Source organism: Bufo bufo, chromosome 9, assembly GCF_905171765.1.
Source record: "Bufo bufo chromosome 9, aBufBuf1.1, whole genome shotgun sequence".
Classification (NCBI taxonomy): domain Eukaryota; kingdom Metazoa; phylum Chordata; class Amphibia; order Anura; family Bufonidae; genus Bufo; species Bufo bufo.
In genome coordinates, this window is record NC_053397.1 from 107,703,238 (window position 1) to 107,716,218 (window position 12,981).

At 54.2% G+C, this 12,981-nt stretch overlaps 1 protein-coding gene across 2 annotated transcripts in view; it reads right to left on the reverse strand.

Moving 5' to 3' along the window:
- TPR (translocated promoter region, nuclear basket protein) overlaps nucleotides 1–12,981 on the reverse strand; it is a 213,965-nt gene that overhangs the window by 47,237 nt on the left and 153,747 nt on the right. The window lies entirely within an intron of this gene.

Sequence of the window (12,981 nt, forward strand, 5' to 3'; positions counted from 1 at the left end):
AAAAACACCCCTGGAACGGAGTAAGGCCAAAACCGGGGCCAGGACCTTGGTGAACACCCGGGGGGCTGTTGCCAGCCCAAAGGGAAGGGCGACAAACTGGAAGTGGAGGTCCCCCACGGCGAATCGGAGGAAGCGATGGTGACACCGGGCTACCGGAACATGGAGGTAGGCATCCTGTATATCGATGGAAGACATGAAATCTCCCTGCTCCAGGGAAGCCACCGCGGAACGGAGGGACTCCATCCGAAACAGTCGAAGGAGGAGAAAACGGTTGAGCTTTTTGAGGTCCAAAATGGGCCGCACCGAACCTCCCTTCTTGGGAACTACAAAGAGGTTCGAATAGAACCCTTGGAACCTTTCCTCTAGAGGAACGGGGGTAATCACCCCCCTGTCCAGTAAGGCTTGAACAGCCGCGGAGAACGCAGCCGCGCTTTTCGGGTCCCGCGGGGGGCGGGAGCGAAAGAACCGATCTGGAGGGAAGGACGCAAATTCGATTTTGTATCCTGAGGACACAATTTCGAGAGCCCAGGCGTCGGAGACGTGAGCCATCCAGATGACCCTGAAAAGGAGGAGCCGGCCCCCCACCCGGGTGGGTGGGGGCGCGCCTTCAGGCAGAGGACTGCTTTGCTGCGGGTGTGCGGGCAGCCTGCGGCCTGCGCCAGGAGGGCTGCGCCCGAAAAAAACGGCTTCCTACGCTTATCCTGGGGCGGGGCCGAAGCGGCAGCTGCGGGGGGAGCCCCAGAGGTCCTGCGGGAGGACCGAAAACGAGACGCACCAGGGCGTCCGCGGGGGGTGCCCCTGGCTTGGGGTTGAGGAAGATGGGTGCTTTTTCCACCCGTGGCCTCCGAAATAAGCTCGTCTAGGCGGACCCCGAAAAGGCGGGAACCCGCAAACGGTAGCCCCGCCAAGGAACGTTTGGAGGCAGCGTCCGCTTTCCAAACCTTCAGCCAGAGCTCCCTCCTGACGGAAACCGCCAGGGCGGAGGAGCATGCAATAAGGGCTCCCGCATCAAGGGAGGCCTCACAAACAAAATTCCCGGCCCGAATAATAAGCTGGGCCAAGGAACGTAGGTCCTGGATGGGGACGTCCGAGTCCAACTCCTGTTCCAGCTGCGCACCCCAAGCAGAGATTGCTTTACCTGCCCAAGCAGAGGCAAAAACCGGTCTGAGAGCAGAACCGGAGGCAGCAAAAATGCCCTTGGAAAGGGTCTCCATGCGACGGTCCTCCGCTGACTGAAGAGAGGACCCGTCGGGAACAGGGATGGCCGTGTTCTTTCACAGACGGGCCACAGGGGGGTCCACCTTGGGTGGGGACGACCAGGTGGCCACGACATCGGCTGGAAAAGGATAGCAAATGTCCAGCTTCTTGGGATTGACAAAACGGGCGTCCGGGCGAGCCCAAGCCTTAGACACCACGGAGGAGAAATCAGAGTGGATTGGAAAGACTTTTGAGGCCTGCCTGGGTCTGATAAAGGAGACGCTAGCTGCGTCAGAGCTAGGGGGGTCATCTTGCACCTTAAAGGTGTCACGAATATCCGAGATGAGTTGACCCATCGCTGAGGCTAGCTTGGACGGCAGGGCCGAGTCCATTTCCAAATCTGAAACCGCCAATTCACCTTCAGAGAGCGAATCCTTTGGAGAGGAGAGGCTCGTCTGAGTGCGCACGCGTGGCGGGGAGAGGGAGGCATCCGAGGAGGAGGCTCGCTCTACTCTAAGACGCTTCTGAGAGTGCCTAGCTCGGGAGGGGTCACTAAGAAGGGGTGAACCCGCTGCAGCGGCAGAAGCGGTGGACCCGGAGGGCGCGACAGTAAGAGTGGCGTCCTGCGGGGTAGGCGGCCTGTCTATTAGGCGGCCCACGACATGAGTGAGGCTTTCCACGGCCTGGGACAGGGATCTAGCCCAGTCAGGCGGGTCAGAGGAAGCAGGGAGCGACACAGCGGGCGACTGAGGCTGCGGTGGAGCTCGGCATGCAGGACAGTGCGGATCAGACTGCCCCCGGGGAAAGGGTTCCCTACAAGCAGTACAGGCATGGTACCAAGGCTTGGCGGCTGCGGAAGGGTCTGACATGGTGGAAAAAAATGTTGCCTTAAAGTGGGAGACCCCAGGGTAAAAGGAACGGGGATTACACCCAACAACAGTACTGGTGGCACGGAGGGGGATAACAGTCCTACCAGACCCGGATGATGCAAGCGGCAGCAGCGAGGAGCAGACTGAAGGAGGCTGTGGAGGAGAGGCAGCAGGCACGGGGATGAATAGCTTCAGGATCGGAAGCAGAGAGGATTCCACGCAGCACTATGCGATGTGGAGCCCGACGAAACCGGAAGTAGCGGAGCGCTGTGAAGCTCCGCCCACCCCTTGCGCGCGGCAAAATGATTTTAACCCCCGAGGTAGGATGAGTGCCGGCCAGATGAAATGAAATGGCGCCGTTCGCGCCAAGAAAAAACGGCCCCCGCCGCGCCTGATGTGGCAGACGGCCTCCTGCCTACAGCCATCTCCTGAAGGCAGAGTTCGTGCCCTGCCGCTGAATAAAGGATTTTTCCCCAGATAAAGTCCCCCCCAAATGATACCCGGTAAGGTTGCCGGTACGATATGCCCATTGGTTGGGGGTTGGTACGGTGGGGGGGGGGGGATGTAGCAGCGGTGGGAGGAAGGAAGGGGAGGCTGGAGCAGCCACTCTCACCATACGCTGTCTTCGCCCTCAATCCATCCAGCAGGGTCGCCCCTTCAGCTACTGGCACCGCAGTGGCAGGAAGCCGGGGGAGGGACTTGGCGTGCGGGCGACCCTTGAGCTGGCGGGACGCAGGGGAGCGGGGCTGCCCTGGTCCACCTTGTCTTCTGTGGGGGAGGCGGCAGTGCGGAATTACCGGCACTGGCGCAACTCAACCCCGGGAGAAACAGAGGGGTCTAATGCGCCTCTGTTGTCCCTGTAAGTAGAAAAAAATCGAATTAAAACAACAAAAAAACGCAAAAATAAAAATTATAGGAAAAACAACCCTGCATAAGCAGGGGGTGTCTTGCCTCCTTGGACACTAAGCAAAAAACTGGCAGTCTCTTCTCCAGGCTGAAAGGTATAGCTGATGGAGGAGGGGCTTACAGCTTTCACTTAGTGTCACGCCTCCTAGGGAGCAGAGCTATACCCATGGTTTCCTGTGTCCCCCAAGGAATATGGGCGAGAAATACAATTATCAGGAATGGGCATTCCTATGAACACTTCTTCCCATTAATTTGCCCGAAAACCGTGCAATGTAATAGGGACTTAAGTGGTGACATTTACTTATTACGGCGCCCATTCCTTATTACGGCCTCCGACCAGTTAAAGGTTATATCTGTGTGACTGGTGCCCTGCAATAACCAGAAGGCACTTTCCCTTACCAGAAGGCACTTTCCCTTACCAGCAGGGAAAGCAGTAATGTCCAGGCCTGAAAAACGAGATTTTTGTAAACTCACCTGTAAAATCTCTTTCTCGCTTAGTTCAATGGGGGACACAAGACTGTGGGTATAGCTGCTTGCTGCCACTATGAGGCGACACTAGGCTGAAAAGTGATAACTCCTCCCCTGCAGGCTATAACCCCTCCAGCCTGGAGAGAGCATATCAGTTTGTGCCCAAGCAATAGGAGTAGGAGAAAAAACAAAAACAAAAAAAAACATACGGTAAACAACCAATAACTGAATTAGATGGCTGATGGAGAGCCCGCTCTTTAAAATGCGAGGGAGAAAGAAGAGAATACCATGTCTGAGATGAGTTGGAAAGCGGGGACTACCTTCTGCAAGAAAGAAGATACTGGGCGGAGCACTGCCTTATGCAAATGACAAAGGAAAAATGTACGTACAAGAAGGCACTATCAACTCGGAAAGCCGCCGGGTGGAAAATCCCGCCACCCGAAATGCTGCCTTCCTAGAAATAAAAAGGAGAAGTCCCAGAGAGAGAGCTCGTTTCTCACTGAAACGCCTCCAGCAATCCACCGGTCGTTGGGACGAAGCCGGCTGCTGGCCACAACTGTGGAAGCAGAACCAAAATCCAGGTCCACAGGATCCTCCTCTAGTTAAAAAAAAAAACTCCCCTTAGGAAGCGGTAAATTGGTAGACTAATGCCCCTAGAGCCATCGGGCTTGTGGTGAGACTTCTAGCGAGAGAAGCTGCTTGAGAAACTACTGAGAAAAAAAATTCCTGAGCCAGGCATGCCCAATTGCAGGCCAAAGAACCAATACCTCGGATAAAGGTAGAAGCAAAAAAAACGATGTCAGCTTCGCCGGTGATGGAAAGCCCCATAAGTGACATATTGACCACGCGTAAACACTGTCTGGAAGGGAAGATGTCCAAGATAAGGGAATACTCTTCGTGGGAAAAAAATAGATCCCGGATTCCATAGCCGTACAACCCATTGCTACCGGTTGAGTAGACCGAAGGGGAGATGGACAGCCATCCAGCTAGAGGAAGGACAGGAAAGAAAAGGGTGTTCCGTTCCAGGAACGAAACCCCTACCAGTGGTGGCAAGGCGTGACAGACACCCGCTCAGCCCGACGTGGGGGGACCCGTACTCCACCCCCGGAATGAGCAGTGAAAGGAATGACCACCATCGGCTTGAGGTGACACAGACAGTAATCATATTTGAAGAAAGGTATCACTGTAGTGGTAGACGAGTGCCGCAGGGACTAAACTACCCAGTAGAGCGCACCCAAAATAAGTTGCTGATAGCTATGGCATTTTGCCAATGCAAAGCCCGAATTGACGACACAAGAACAACAGTTGTCAGAGCAACAGTCAATTAACCGTAGTGCAGACCATTAAGAGGCCAGGGCTAAAGCCCATTGCCATCAGAGACAGGCACGCTACAGAATCTGTTGGTAATGCAATACACCGCCTGAGGAGGAGCCCATACAAGGGAAGCCACAAGCGTAATGCTAACGCCATACTTCAGCTGAGGAAAAGGCCACACTGTAGAGGATACAGATTCCAGAGTCAGAAGAAACAGTCATCTGACGAAGGAACTGTGCAGTAGGAACCCTAGCATGTAGTGGAGGTGCAAATACCCCTTGTACAGTAAGAGCTACAGCATGCTCCGCCAACGTAAAACTGAGGGAGAGGCCTAAGGATACCCAGAAGTAGCATGGTACCATGCTGTGTCAGTTAAGTAGAGCCATCCTGAGGCACTCCATCTAAAAGGGGGCTGAACAGGAGCGACCGCCAAAGCAGTGCCAGGGTAGAACCCCTACCCAAGGGGGGCTGTCCCACTCTCTGTCCCTAGTGTGAAAACTTTCCCTGCTTAGAAGAACACTCTGTAGTAGCCATTGAAGATTGCCAGCAAAACACTCTCACCTAAATAAGGAAGAGTGGTGGCCCAGAATACAGAGTCAGTGCAACCTTGGGCTCACTGGATCGTAATCACAATACTTTGTATAATGGCGTGCACACCACACGTTGTAGAAGACCAATTCATGACCGACCTGAACGGTGAAGGCCCATGGGGATGGGGGTCTCTAGGGCACCTAAGTGTTGCTTAAATAACAAGATAAGGGAACCCAGGCCCCCAGATATGGACAGAAGCCCAAAACCTACATCGGGGGCTGAGGTAATGTGGAGCCCTCACCAGGGAATGGCCCACTTTGGAGAAAAATGTCCTCCATTTTATGACGAGGTGACCGGGAAAGGGGGGGGAGCTGAGGATACTTACCCAATCCGGACTACTCACCCCCATCTTCATCCTCTTCACCCCTTCTCAGCGTACCAGCAGGGTCACCTCTTCAGCAGCTGGCACCCAAAGTAGCAGGAGACTGGAATTGCGGAGGGTCTCGCTGTATTCAGGTGACCCCTTGGCTGGCAGGAAGCAGGGGAGCTGGGCTGCCCTGGTCCACTTTTGTTTCTTGGGGAGGGCGAGCGGTGAGGGATTCAGACACCGGCCTTGCTCCCGGGGTAGACAGAGTGGCTAGGTAACTGTTTCCCCAAACCTAAAAGGAAAAAGAAAATAAAAGAAGCCACCCTGCAATAGCAGGGAGGTCTGCCTCCTACGACACCAAGCTAAAACGAGATTTTTGTATAACTTACCAGTAAAATCTCTTTCTCGCTCTTTCCTTGGGGGACACAGAAGACCTTGGGTATAGCTCATCTCCATAGGAGGCGTGACACTAAGTGAAGACTGTTAAGCCCCTCCTCCACAGCTATACCCTCAGCCTGGAGAGAGAGACTGCCAGTTGCGTGTCCAAGCAGTGAGAAAAGGCAAAGTCCAACAAGGAACCAACAAGCCAACTACCCAACAGGTAACACAAACTCGGAAACCGTGTAGAGAAAAACAATGAATGGGTGGGTGCTGTGTCCCCCAAGGAAAGAGCGAGAAAGAGATTTTACTGGTAAGTTATACAAAAATCTCGTTTTCTCGCCCAGTTTCCTTGGGGGACACAGAAGACCTTGGGACGTTCAAAAGCAGTCCAAAAGGGGAGGGACCACAGCTCCAAGGCGAAGCACCCGAAGGCATCAAGGAATCTCCGCCTGCAGACCCAGGCGGACCAAGGCAGCATACGCCGAAGCCAGAGTATGCACCCCGTAGAACTCTGTAAAGCGTGCACGGAAGACCTGTGGCCGCCCTGCTCAAATGCATGGCCGAAGCCCAATGTCTCCGGCCCAGGAGGCACCGATCGCTCTGGTGAAATGAACGGCGACAGCAAAGGCAGAATTCTGCCCTCGGTGCGGTAACCTCAGCAATAGCCAATCTGATAAGGCGGAGGAAAACCACCCTGGAGTCCGTCAACTCTAAGTGCGGACCTCCAGGAAACCCAAGAGACCAAACGTCGACAAGAGTCGGAGATCTCCAAGTAAAACCGGCAAGGCCCAAACAACGTCCAAAATCGGTGAAGTGTTGAAGCGAAAGGCAAACACCACCTTCAGAAGGAAGGAACGGGATGTAGAACAGCCCTGCCCTGGGAAAAGACATAAGGCTCAGAACAAAAAGGGGCCATTCAGGCACCAGTCAGAGACACGACTGATACGGAAACACAACCGTACAGGACAGACGGGGTAGAGAGAACTTCTGTAACAGCTCCAAGGACAAGATTGGAGCACCGAGAGCTCAGTATGAAGTTCCCAGGGCGATACCGAAGGACAGTACAGAGGAACCAAAGAGCCATTTCGAGTAAGAAGGTCTTGACAGGCCCAGAGGGCCGGGGAACGCTGGAAGAGGAAGAACAGCGCTGACACTTGACACCTCAAGTAAAGGAATTCCAGTCCCAGGTCCAGGCCGGACTGGAAAAAAAGACAGAACCATGGGGAGAGAAAAGGTCAGAGTGGGGAATGCACAGCTTCCCACAGAACCCCAGACAAAAGAACCATAAGTCTTACGACAGATCCTGGACGAAATACAGCCAGGAGCGGACAGTAGCAAACCCGCTGGAGTCGCCTGGCAAGCGGGCGAAAAAAACCAATGTGATCAGGCGCAGACCAGTAACACGGGCAGAAGTCGACAAAACTGGTCCCGTCGGCCCCCGGGCAACGTTGTCCCATATCCACCCTAGCGGGGGAGTAGAAGGACAGACTGAAAGGAACCAAAGGGCCCGCCCAGCATCCGCCAGATGCCAGGACAAGACAGGCTAAAGTCCATGCTGATGTAGCCATGTTCTACAGTCCCGGTGTGGGAGATCAAAGGACAATCTGGACCGAAAGGTAGTCCCCCCAAGTTACCGAGAAGGTAAGTCTACAGCAGGACCATTGACTTAGAATGGACCACGCAATCTGCACTCAGCGGGAGGACAGAACGTGGTAGACTCGGTAAATAGGCACAGCTAATACAGCCAGTGTGGACAAGGGAGACAGTACGAGGCCAAAAGGAACACCGGAACCATCCACATGAACAACCATGCTCTCCCCAGAGGGGAGGACAGTGAAGGAACAGCCTCTGAAGTCTGGCGGGACAGAAGCCACATCGGAGTGATCTGTACCGAGCGGGAGCCAAACAGAGCCGGCGAGATAAGGTAGTCGAGACAGAGGCCGGCATAACACCCTCCAATCGAAAGGAGGAGTGGGCAACAGGGAAGCCATAGGACAGCTCAAAAGCAGAACCCTGCTACACTGTGAGATGCCCGGTTCACCCCCTCGCAGAAGGCGAATACCCTGAGAACCCAAGGTGGAGGTCCTCCGGACCTGGGTAATCGAGCACCCAAGAGAATTTGGGTGACTTTCCCCGAGAAAAGCGGCCCGCACCTGGTAGCAGATCAGACTGAAGCGTAGAGGCGCCAAGAGGAAGGACTCATACCACACTACATCCGAAGAGGAGGAAATTGCAGCAGGCAAGGGAACCGCAGTCCTGCCAGAGCCAACGAAGAATTCGAGGGGCGCTCCAGACAACAGCACTCCCGACCATGTGACCACTAACGCAGGGAAGCAATACCGCGGAAGGACGAATGGGCACGCATCTAGGAACCACGAACACTCCCTGGAATAAAGGGCCAACTAAATGAATGAGTACCACCCAGCTCCGTGCAGCAGAGAGCAAGTAGAGCCCGTCCGGGTCAGGTGGACAGAATGAACTCCTTAGAGACGAGTGCAAGGCTTGCGGCCAGCATCGTATCCCAAGAAAACAAAAGTATGCCGCAGGAAGCAGGTGAGGCATACGTACGAGCAGCCCGTAAGCAGTGAGAAGGCCAACCCACCTACAGGAGGAGAAGGCATAAACGGCCCAAACAACGCACAAGAACGTTCGCTCACTGCAAAAAGGTTAATTCAGCGAAAAAGGGGGCTCGCCACAGAGTGCCACAGCATGTACGGAATTGCAAAGTGCAACCTGAAAGGGAGTTATGCACAAGCCTAGTATAGCATGCGATGGAACGCAAGCAGTCCGCCCCGAAAGGGGGGAAATTGTATCTGGCAAACTGCAGTCTGCAAGAGTGCAAAGGCCGGTCCCAAAAGGGAGTGATGCCTAAGGCCGTACCTACTTCAGAGAAGCAGGACATACCCTATAATCCAGCAGGAGGTCCACCTAGTGAAAGGGGAACATGCACAGGGTTATCCTAGCATTAAGTGAGTGTGCAATAATACACCCAACACTGATTTAGCGAGAGTGCTACTACTCTGCCAATGAAGGGGGACATGTACAAGTCCAGTACAGCCATACAAGGACAGCCGTGAATCTCATGAGCGTGCCAAATTCTGCCCATGGAACAAGGGGTGGTCACGCACAAGTCCAGCACCATATCCAATGGGAGTGCAAGCGTTCCACCCATGTTAGAGGGCCATGCTCATGGCCAGCAAGGTATCCGGTGAGAGTGTAGCATGCCGCCCAGAAAAAAGGGGGGGTAATGCACATGGCCAGCATCTCATCCAGGGAGAGTGCGTGCACCCGCCATGTATGGAAGTCATACACATGGCCAGCAACGTACTGGTGAGAGACAAACACAGTCAGTGAGAATGTGTGTATGTCACCTGAGGAAGGAAGGCATGCCCATGGCAGGCAGAGAATCCAGCGAGAGTACGTACACCGCCCACGGAAGAGGGGTCATGCATATGGCTGACAGCGGATCCTGCGAGAGTGCAAGCACCCCGCCATGTATGGGGTACTTACACATGGCCAGCAACGTACCTGCGAGAAAACAACCACAGACAGAGGGATGTATTTATGCTGCCTGAATCATGCCTATGGCCGGCAGCGGAACCAGTGAGAGTGCAGCATAGTAACATAGTACATAAGTTCATCATAGCCCATCAGAGAGAGTGCAGCGTTCCGCCTATGGAAGGGGGTCGTGCACATAGCCAGTACCGAATCCGGCGAGAGTGCAGTATTCCGCCTAAAAAGGGGGGTCATGCACACGATCGGCAACAGATCCAGTGAGAGTGTAGCGTTCCGCCTAAGAAGGGGGTCACGCACATGGCCGACAGCGAATCCAGTGAGAGCGCTGCGTTCCGCCCATGGAAGGGGGTCACGCACATGGCCGGCAGTGAATCCAGTGAGAGTGCAGCATTCCGCTTAGAGAAGGGGGTCGTGCACATGGCCGGCAGCAAATCCATAGAGAGTGCAGCATTCCGCCTAGGAAGGGGGTCATGCACATGGCCAGCACCGTATCCGGTGAAGGTGCAGTATTCCGCCTAAAAGGGGGTCATGCACATGGCCAGCCGGCAGCCAGGGAGAGTGCAGTATCCCGCCTAGGAGGGGGGGGGGTGCACATGGCAGGCACCATAACTGGAGAGATGATGAATGCTGCCAACGGAAGGGCCGCATGCACTTGGCCAGCGCCGTATCCTGGAAGAGGGCAGGAAAACTGCCTAAAAGGGGAAATGCCCTAGCACCGACGCAGGTTGGGAGCGCAACACTATGCCGCCTGTGGAAAGAGGGCATGCAGACATGCAGCACTACTGATGAGGCTGCAGCGTCCTGCGCAGTCCAATAGAAATATATATATATATTTTTTTATTTTTTTTATTTTTATTTTTTATTAAAAACACAGCCTCTCTGAGGCTAAAGGGGGCCACCATATAGGGGCACAGATAGTCAGGAAAAAGGGGGGGGCCAGCCATACAGGCCCATTGGGAGCCGGCCTGTACCCAAAAGGGTTAACATGGATCCGGCCTGGAGGGCGGCGCTGCGATCCCCTGGGGGCGGAGGAACCTCCCGGCGGGAAAAATTTGCGCCTGGAGAAGTTCCCGCCCCCTCCACCAGAGGCCGGAATTTTGCGGCCTAGCAGGCCGTGAGGCCGGGGTCTAAATTTTCGGCGCCCGGCATGTACCGCCGGAACCTGAGGCGGAGTGGCGCATCAAACCGGCCGCGGGTGCCCACCCCGCGGGCCGGTCGGAATTGCGGCCCAGCAGGCCGCGAAGCCTGGGCCACAATTTGCGGAGCCCCACCGACCGGCACCGACGGTCGGCCGGGGCCTGCTGAAGTCAAGCCCAAAGCCGGCCGCGGGAGCCCACCCCGCCGGCCGGAATGGCGGCTTGCCGGCCGCGGGAGCCCACCCCGCCGGCCGGAAGAGTCAGGGACCCGGAATGGCGGCCTAGCAGGCCGCGGAGCCTGGGCTAAGATTTTTGCGGCGCCCGGTCGCACCAGAGTACCAATGTCGGCCGGAGGCGAGGCCTCACTCCACAGCCGTCAGGCAGGCCTTGAGCAACACTCCGGTAGGAGATGGGGGGGGACCCAGAGACCGGGTGCCTGTGGTAGAAATAAACTATGTTGCCGCTTCTGTAGCTGGCTGTGGAGACAGCCACTGGCTGCATGTCTATGGGAGCCAGGCAGGGGGGGGGGGGGGGAGGGCGGAAGGAGATTGCCGCTCTGCAGGTGCCAGCATAGATCCAGCAGGGGACTAGAGGCCCAGTATGGGGGTCAGGCACGCAGGAGACCGGGGGGGACGGGGACGTAGGGCTGGTGAAGCCTCTCTCTTACCACAGCCGTCTTCACCCTCGGTCCATTCCAGCAGGGTCGCCCCTTCAGCTACTGGCACCGTAGTGGCAGGACGCTGGAAGAGGGACTTGGCGTGCGGGCGACCCTTGGGCTGGCGGGATGCAGGGGAGCTAGGCTGCCCTGGTCCACCTTGCCTTCTGTGGGGGAGGCAGCAGTGCGGGTGACCGGCACTGGCGCAGCTCAACCCCGGGAGAACAGAGAGGTCTAGTGCGACTCTGTTATCCCTGATGATCTGGAACAAAAAGAAAATAAAAAAGTAAAAATCTAAAATTTAAACAAGGAGAATACAGCCCTGCAGAGCAGGGAGTGTCTTGCCTCCTTGGACACTAAGCAAAAACTGGCAGTCTCTCTCTCCAGGCTGAGGGTATAGCTGTGGAGGAGGGGCTTAACAGTCTTCACTTAGTGTCACGCCTCCTATGGAGATGAGCTATACCCAAGGTCTTCTGTGTCCCCCAAGGAAACTGGGCGAGAAAAATAGATATGCTCTCTCCACGCTGGAGGGGGTATAGCCTGCAGGGGAGGAGTTATCCCTTTTCAGCCTAGTGTCGCCTCCTAGTGGCAGCAAGCAGCTATACCCATGGTCCTGTGTTCCCCAATGATACGAGCGAGAAAAGGACTTAATGACCTTTTGTGATTTAGTACACGTGGTAGTTTAAAGGGAACCTGTCATCAACTTTATGCTGACCTCACTGAAAGCAGCATAAATTGGTGACAAATGCAGATTTCAGCGGTGTGTCACTCATGAGCTAAAAGTAAGTGGTTGCCGAGAACCAGCATCATAATCATTGCAGCACAGGCCTTGAAAAGAGTCAAATCTATCTGAGGAGAGTCATGGTTATTCATAATCTCCTGCTGTCCCTGCCCATCTGCTGATTGGCAGTTGTTCTTCCAACAAGCTTTCTCAATTCTGAGTGACTGTACAAGAATTCTCTGGGAATAAATGAATTCTTGTACAGTCACTCAGAATTGAGAAAGCTCGTTGGAAGAACGAGTGAACATTTTCAAGAAATCTACAGTAAGTCCAGTTGCCTTGATTTATTCTTTACAGATATACCATGACCTGGAAGACATAAGTAGAAGACTGTCAGTCAACAGCAGGTGGGCAGGAGATTATGTATGACCATGAAACTTCTCAGATGGCCGTGACTTTTCCAGGCCTGCAACGATTGTGATATTGGTTCTCGGCAACCACTTACTTTTTATTTATAAATGACAGATGGCTGAAATCAGCTCACCTGTCTCTACTTCATTCTGAAGTTAGTAAGGTCAGCATAAAGTTGATGACAGGTTCCCTTTAACAGTTGTAACTTTTTTATTTGTTGGACTAATGAAATAATTTTTGCAGCGTTTTCTTTTTCCGTGACACCTAGGGTTTTAATTTTTTTTTTTAGTTTTATTTGGAGAAAACTGTGCAAAAACACTTTTTAAAGCCTTTAATGTCCTAATTTAGAAATGGTCATAAACATGAAAACAAGGGGAACATTAGGACTCAGGTCCTGGTCTTGGGGTAGCCCCACTAGACTGCAGATAGACAAAGGAAAGCTAAGGGGTAGTCTGGGGAAAGCTTTTATTGGTAGTATACATGACAATTACTGATGCGGCTTCCTTTAC